The sequence below is a fragment of the Lampris incognitus genome, chromosome 12 (genome assembly GCF_029633865.1).
Source record: "Lampris incognitus isolate fLamInc1 chromosome 12, fLamInc1.hap2, whole genome shotgun sequence".
Lineage (NCBI taxonomy): Eukaryota > Metazoa > Chordata > Actinopteri > Lampriformes > Lampridae > Lampris > Lampris incognitus.
In genome coordinates this window covers 28,932,285-28,940,328 of record NC_079222.1, presented here as the reverse complement: position 1 = coordinate 28,940,328, position 8,044 = coordinate 28,932,285, and positions in this window count along the sequence as shown.

Below are 8,044 nucleotides of genomic sequence, written 5' to 3'. Positions count from 1 at the left end.
CAGGGGTGATGAGGAGGTGGTGGTGTCAAGGAGAGGGATGTGGAAGAACAGATGATGGTGGATTTGGCGAAAAGGATAGAAGTGGCTGTGATGAATACATATTTCAAGAAGAGGAAGGAACACAGAGTGACATACACTCACTGGCCACTTTATTAGGTACACCTTGCTAGTACCAGGTTGGACCCCCTTTTGCCTTCAGAACTGCCTTAATCCTTCGTGGCATAGATTCAACAAGGTACTGGAAACATTCCTCAGAGAGTTTGGTCCATATTGACATGATAGCATCACGCAGTTGCTGCAGATTTGTTGGCTGCACATCCATGATGCGAATCTCCCGGTCCACCACATCCCAAAAGTGCTCTATTGGATTGAGATCTGGTGACTGTGGAGGCCATTTGAGTACAGTGAACTCATTGTCATGTTCAAGAAACCAGTCTGAGATGATTCGAGCTTTATGACATGGCGCGTTATCCTGCTGGAAGTAGCCATCAGAAGATGGGAACACTGTGGTCATAAAGGGATGGACATGGTCAGCAACAATACTCAGGTAGGCTGTGGCGTTGACACGATGCTCAATTGGTACTAAGGGGCCCAAAGTGTGCCAAGAAAATATCCCCCACACCATTACACCACCACCAGCAGCCTGAACCGTTGATACAAGGCAGGATGGATCCATGCTTTCATGTTGTTGACGCCAAATTCTGACCCTACCATCCGAATGTCGCAGCAGAAATCGAGACTCATCAGACCAGGCAACGTTTTTCCAATCTTCTATTGTCCAATTTTGGTGAGCCTGTGCGAATTGTAGCCTCAGTTTCCTGTTCTTAGCTGACAGGAGTGGCACCCGGTGTGGTCTTCGGCTGCTGTAGCCCATCTGCCTCAAGGTTCGACGTGTTGTGCGTTCAGAGATGCTCTTCTGCATACCTCGGTTGTAATGAGTGGTTATTTGAGTTACTGTTGCCTTTCTATCAGCTCGAACCAGTCTGGCCATTCTCCTCTGACCTCTGGCATCAACAAGGCATTTTCGCCCACAGAACTGCCGCTCACTGGATATTTTCTCTTTTTCGGACCATTCTCTGTAAACCCTAGAGATGGTTGTGCGTGAAAATCCCAGTAGATCAGCAGTTTCTGAAATACTCAGACCAGCCCGTCTGGCACCAACAACCATGCCACGTTCAAAGTCACTTAAATCCCATTCTGATGCTCGGTTTGAACTGCAGCAGATCGTCTTGACCATGTCTACATGCTTAAATGCATTGAGTTGCTGCCATGTGATTGGCTGATTAGAAATGTGCGTTAACGAGCAGTTGGACAGGTGTGCCTAATAAAGTGGCCGGTGAGTGTATAAGAGTGGAGGAAAGTGCACATAGTTGGACTATATCTTAGGTAGGATGCACAATCTGAAAGGGATCGGAGACTGCAAGTTGGTGACAGGGGAGAACGTAGCTAGGCAGCATCAAATGGTTGTCTGTAAAATGACTTTAGTGACCAAGAAGAAGAAGAGCGTGAAGGTAGAGCCAAGGATTACATGGTGGAAGTTGAAGAAGACAGACTGTTGTGTGGAGTTCAGGGAGCAGTTAAGACAGGCACTGGGTGGTCGTGAAGAATGGCTGGTCAACCATTGCAGAAAGAGTGAGGGAGACAGCTAGGAAGGTATTTGGTGTGTCACTTGGACAGAGGAAGGAAGACAAGGAGACTTGGCGGTGGAATGAGGAAGTACAGCAAAGTATACAGATGAGGAGGTTGGCAAAGAAGACGTGGGATAGTCAGAGAGAAGAATAAAGTAGACAAGAGTACAAGGAGATGTGACATAAAACGAAGAGCGAGGTGGCAAAGACAAAGGAAAATGAGTATGATGAGTTGTATGAGAGATTGGACACTAAGGAAGGAGAAAAGGACTTGTATCGATTGGCTAGACAGAGGGACCAAACTCGGAAGGATGTGTAACAGGTTAGCGCGATCAAGGATAGAGATGGAAATGTGCTGACAAGCAAGGAGAGTGTGTTGAGAATGTGGAAGGTCTACACCTATCTACAGGCCAGTGGCCACTCTTTCAAGGATGAGGATATGCTCATCCTTGGAAGGGAGGAATGCTGGTTTGAACGTGGAGCCAAAGAAGCCATCTATGTGAGGAGGGAACGACGATCTCTGAACCGGGGGAGGGGGGGGATAAGAGTACATCTCTTGCCACCTTACAATGCTATGATTGCAAATATTCCTCAATCCTCTGTGAATAGTACACATTCCCACCGAAACTCTAGTTAATGATCACGGCAATTTGCATATGAAACCGATCGGGGGTTTTTCAGTTGTTATGCTTCCGTATTGTTCATAAGGGCCGGGATACCTGCAGTCAGTTGACACTGAAGAGGTCACTTAGATGAGTGATGAAACGTTTCTTCCAATAAACGTTGTGCCCAGATGAACTGATTCAACTTTCTGTGATTTCCTTACCTGGATTACTGAGCATGTCACGTCCTTGTCTCGTCAGCCCCGCCCTCGTCAGGCCGCCCCCACTGCCTTACCTAGCTCATCTGGTTCATCGACCTCACCTGGAACTCTCCAGAGCTCACACCTGACCTGCATCTCCAATCAGGCCGATCAACCCATCTCGGCCAGGATAAGAAGCCGCTCTGCTCTCCAGACGATGCCAGATCGTTGTACCACTACAAGCCTTTTGACGTCCCTGCCATTGCCTGGACCACGCCTGTACGAGTACCACAACCCTGCCAAGACCACCGCCTGTATGAGAACCATGGACCTGCCAAGCCCATCGCCTTTGACCTCCCTGCCTTTGCCTGGACCACGCCTGTACAAATACCATGACAATGCCAAGCCCACTGCCTTTTGACCTCCCTGCCATTGCCTGGACCACGCTTGTACGAGTCCCACGCCCCCACTAAGCCCACCGCCTGTCCGATGATGATGATGAGCTGATCACTCACAGGTGGGATGGTTGTAGATTGTAGACAGGTGTGTTGTTGTTGATTGTGTCCACGCGACGCTCTAAGAGCGGGCGCAGGCGTGCCTGGTGCTTCAGAGACAGGTGATGGAGGTGTGCTTCGTGTCCTCAAGGTGGAGCCAGAGGGCCAAGCAGGGGGCTGAGCCGTAACATTCTGTAGTTCTATCAGTCTTTCTGTTTTGTTGTTGTTGTTTTGTTTGTTTTGCTTGTTTTTGTTTGTTTGTTTTAATCACTGCACTAAACTTAATGACTGTAACTATACTGTCGCCACAAGTTCGGTCAAATTATAACACCGAAATTGTGAATAATATCAATTCATTCAGAGTTAGAATTCACCTCTTGAGAAGATATGAAACTCAAAATATTCAGAAAAAAATATCTGCAAGGTAATAATAATAATAATAATAATAATGATAACAATAATAAATTAAACTTATATAGCGCTTTTCTAACACTCAAGGGTAGGCTACAGCACATCTACTTAGCTTGTTAGCACTAGGCAGAGATCAGGGTGTGTTGTTTAAAGGGTGTGACAGATCAAGTCTAGACACTCCGGCAGTGTCTAGCTGTAGGTCATTTTACTAATTGGCTTTAGCCCGCATCTTAATTCGAGAATATAGCCAGTTTCTATATCTGTTCAATACTTCTAAGATTTCCTGGACACCAAAAAGCACAGAAGAAGAGATCAGACGTGTCCAGGGGAGGGGTGGAATATGGGGGCCCTCCCTGCTATGACAGAACACAGTATTCGTCAAGCGTCGTGTAAGACAACAAGAGCAGACTAGAACAGACTGACCTGCAAAAGGCAGTGCCGGAGTAAAGGAGTATGATTGAAATGTTCGGGGAGATCGTTGTTGTTTCCTCACAGTGTAACACAGCCTGTGTGTGAAGACGTAAGAGCATTAAGAGCTCAAGACTTCGACTAAGACTCCTCGCACTGCGTGGTATTTTCACAGGAAATAAAAGCACGAAGAGAGGGGAAGCATTTCATGCAGTTTCAAAAGGGTGGATATTTAATACTTTGTCTCAAAGCAGTCATTTTCTTCGATAATCCAGCGTTCATTGGAAAGCAGGTGATTTCTCACCATTTTTTCAATGTGATCTTCTCGTGACATTGGTCAAAGCTGCAGTTGCTTCAGAGTCCTTTCATACCTACGTAGAATTCATTTCAAACACGTCTTTCTACTGCAGCAAATAAATACATAAATACATAAATAAAAATCTCATAAATGTCAAATTACCCCACTCTTCCGAGCCGTCCCGGTCGCTGCTCCACCCCCCTCTGCTGAGCCGGGGAGGGCTGCAGACTACCACATGCCCTCCTCCCGTACACGTGGAGTCGCCAGCTGCTTCTTTTCACCTGACAGAGAGGAGTTTCGCCCGGTTGACATGGCGCGTGGCTTCCCCCAGTTCCCCCTCCCCCCTGAACAGGCGCCCCGACCGACCAGAGGAGGCGCTAGTGCAGCGATCAGGACACATACCCCACATCCGGCTTCTCACCCGCAAACACGGCCAATTGTGTCTGTTAGGACGCTCGACCAAGCCGGAGGTAACGCGGGGATTCGGACCGGCGATCCCCGTGTTAGAAGGCAACGGAATAGACCGCTACGCTACCCGGATGCCCCAGTGTATGGAATTTAATTACCCATTTGATGATAAGGATTTTTGATCTAATGTCTGTGTACTCTGTTGTGATTTTTTGTTCATCATTGTCTTCCTCCTGTATGCACTTTGTGAGTTTTGAGGGGCCTGGTTTTATTTGCTTTATTTGGCAAATTGCAACAGTGGTGCACACTTCCCTCTTGTTTCTGACTCACACGTTACGTCCCTGCTCATTTCGTTTACTGTCTTGACTCATCCTTCATAATCTCACCCTTACTCATTGTTTTAAGCAAATATTTTAGATTATCAATAAAAATATGTTCACTTTGCAATATCAGTCTGAAATACATATTACCTACATTTTTTGGGAAATTTGAAATTATTTTCAACTCAGAAACTTTTACTACATTTCTATGTCATTAAGCTAATTTGCTTCCAGAGCTCTGTGCAAAGTTGTGACTTAATCACCAAAGACGTAAGACATGTACAATATCTATAAGAATTATCTGGATCCATTTATTTAATGGATTTAATCTTAAAATTGGTGTGTATTTTTTTTTACATACATAATTGAAGAATTTCAGTTACACATTGAAAATAACAATCTCAAACAACTGTAATTAAAGATACTGACCTGTTTTACACCATTGTGTAAAAACCTTGCTGATGTAAACCAACCTTTTACTGCAAACATTGAGATTTAGTTGTTGTTAGCGTCTCAAATAAGTACTGGACCTTTAACACAACAATCCAATGACCACTTTAATAATGTCAATTATTGCTGTTGCTAAACTAAGTAGTGAACCTATGATGCAGACAGGATTTGTTGGTGAATTATTGGATTATTATTTTCATTTAAAAAAGGGTGGAAAATGGATTAGTTCATTGCACTGTTAGAAAGGAACAAAACACATCTGAACTGAAAACAGCCGTTTTGCCCGTGAAGGTTCTTGATCAAAATGTTGTGTTTTGAAAACTAAAGCATAGTGAAATTATGCAAAGAGTGACACAAACTTCAGTGTGTGTGTGTGTGTGTGTGTGTGTGTGTGTGTGTGTGTGTGTGTGTGTGTGTGTGTGTGTGTGTGTGTGTGTGTGTGTGTGTGTGTGTGTGTGTGTGTGTGTGTGTGTGTAGAGAGAGAGAGCTTTTGGGGAGTTCCTGTGTGAGTAAAGTGTTCTGAATGAATATCTTTACCAGTGTATTAGAGAATTATGCCCCATGAGGAAGCAGGGAATTCAGTATTTAGATGTACTACTGCTGAGCTGCTCCTTGAAATATTAAATGTGAGTCTTCCATGCATTTCATTATATCCTTAATCCAGAGGGGGACCCTTAGGGACTTCTAGGAGCTCTGGCACCGATGTCCATAGAAAAAGGTCTTCTGATGGAGCTTAAATCCCAGGACAAACTGCACGATGCTGCCACTGACCACTTCACAAAGAAGGACCGGCTAATGGCCTTTATATTCAAGTAGTCTAATAAGGTCAGCTGCCTAATTTTATTTTACTCCAATCAAAGCTGGCATATTCATTTTACATATTGTGATGGCACTTCATAGCTGGTTAATACCACACTTTGCTCATGTGACGTTAGGCCTACCATACTCAATATCATGGTGCAAGGTTTGGCATATTTTGCATATGATTGTGTTGTGACTTTGCTCATGGCATATTCTGCATGTGAAGGTTGATTTTTATCATTATTTCTATTCTTTGCTCATGGACTGCTTTGACTCAGTCTGGTCAGTTTGTAAAGAAGAGGTTTTGTGATGCTGCATGCTAGCACTGTCCATGGTGGTGTTGCAGGCCAGAAGCGGAGGCCATGGCATGAGACTTTTCATTGTTTCCCAAGTATGGAGAGAGACAAAGGCTGTTTATATCCAGTGGATTTGATTTTGGTGGATCTTGAGACACTGAGGTACTGGCCGTGTGTGTGTGTACGTGTGTGTGTGTGTGTGTGTGTGTGTGTGTGTGTTAGAGCTGTGTGTCGGAGCTGTTCACATATTGAAAAAATACCCCAAAAAATTGGCTGATTACAATATCATCGCGCCATTGAGGGCCCGCTGCCAGACCCCCCTGGTTCACTACTGCCTTAATCCACTTCTTTTGGTGTGTCACACTACCATAAATTGTATCAGACATGGTGTTAAACCGACCCTCTGAAACTGAACTAAATGGAGGCTTTTCATATTATTGGGAAACATTAAATTTCAAATTAATAGATCAACGGTGACAGGCACATTAAATGTTTGGTAGATATTATCATCTTGTATCCAGAAAATATATTCTCTTATTTTGTTTAATAGATATGACCAACAAGTCTCTATTTTATTTATTTTTTTTATTTTTTTGTGGCACATTGAACTTTCAAATAAAAGTGCCCACGTGCTCCTTTCCATCACTTTCTGGCATCTCATTTTAACATTGTATTTGAATTTTCTTGAGGCATCTCTAAATTCAGCAGCCAGATTACCCGAAACATTAAAGCCACTGACAGGTAAGTGAATAACGTTGATTATCTCGTTAAAGTGGCGCCTGTCAGGGGGTGGGATGTATTAGCCAGCACGTGAATGCTCAGGTCTTGAAGTTGATGTGTTGGAAGCAGGAAAAATGGGCAAGTGTGAGGATGTGAGAGACGTTGACGAGGGCCAAATTGTGATGGCTGGATGGCTGGGTCACAGCATCCCCAAAACGGCAGGTCTTATGGGGTGTTACCGGTATGCAGTGGTCATTACCTACCTAAAGTGGTCCAAGGAAGGACAACTGGTGAACCAGCGACAGGGTCTTGGGCACCCACGGCTCATTGATGTGCGTGGGGAGTGAAGGATAACCTGTCTGGTCCGATCCCGCAGAAGAGCTAGTGTCGCTCAGTTTTCTGAAAAAGGTAATGCTGGCTTTGATAGACAGGTGTCAGAACACAGTGCAGCACAGCTTGCTGCGTATGGGGCTGTGTAGTCACAGACAGGTCCAAGTGCCCATGGTGACCCCTGTCCACCACTGAAAGCACCACATGAGTGACAGGACTGGACTATGGAGAAGACCATGGAAGAAGGTGGCCTGGTCTGGTGAACCATGTTTTCTTTTACATCATGTGGATGGCCGGATGCGTGTGTGTCGTTCATCTGGGGAAGAGGTGGCACCAGGATGCACTATGGGGAGAAGGCAAGCCGGTGGAGGCCGTGTGAGGCTCTGGGTGATGTTCTGCTGGGAAACCTTGGTTGCTGGCTTTCATGTGGATGTAACTTTGACATGTACCCTACCTAAAGGTTGTTTGTAGACCAAGTACCACACTGCAAAAGCTGTTCAGGAATGGTTTGATGAACATGACAACGACTTCAAGATGTTGCCTTGGCCTCCAAATTCCCCAGCACTTAAAGGATCTCCTGTGTCAGATATCAGAGGACACCTTCAGAGGTCTTGTGGAGTCCGTGCCTCGATAGGGCAGAACGGTTTTGGTGGTACAAGGGGGACCTACACAGTATTA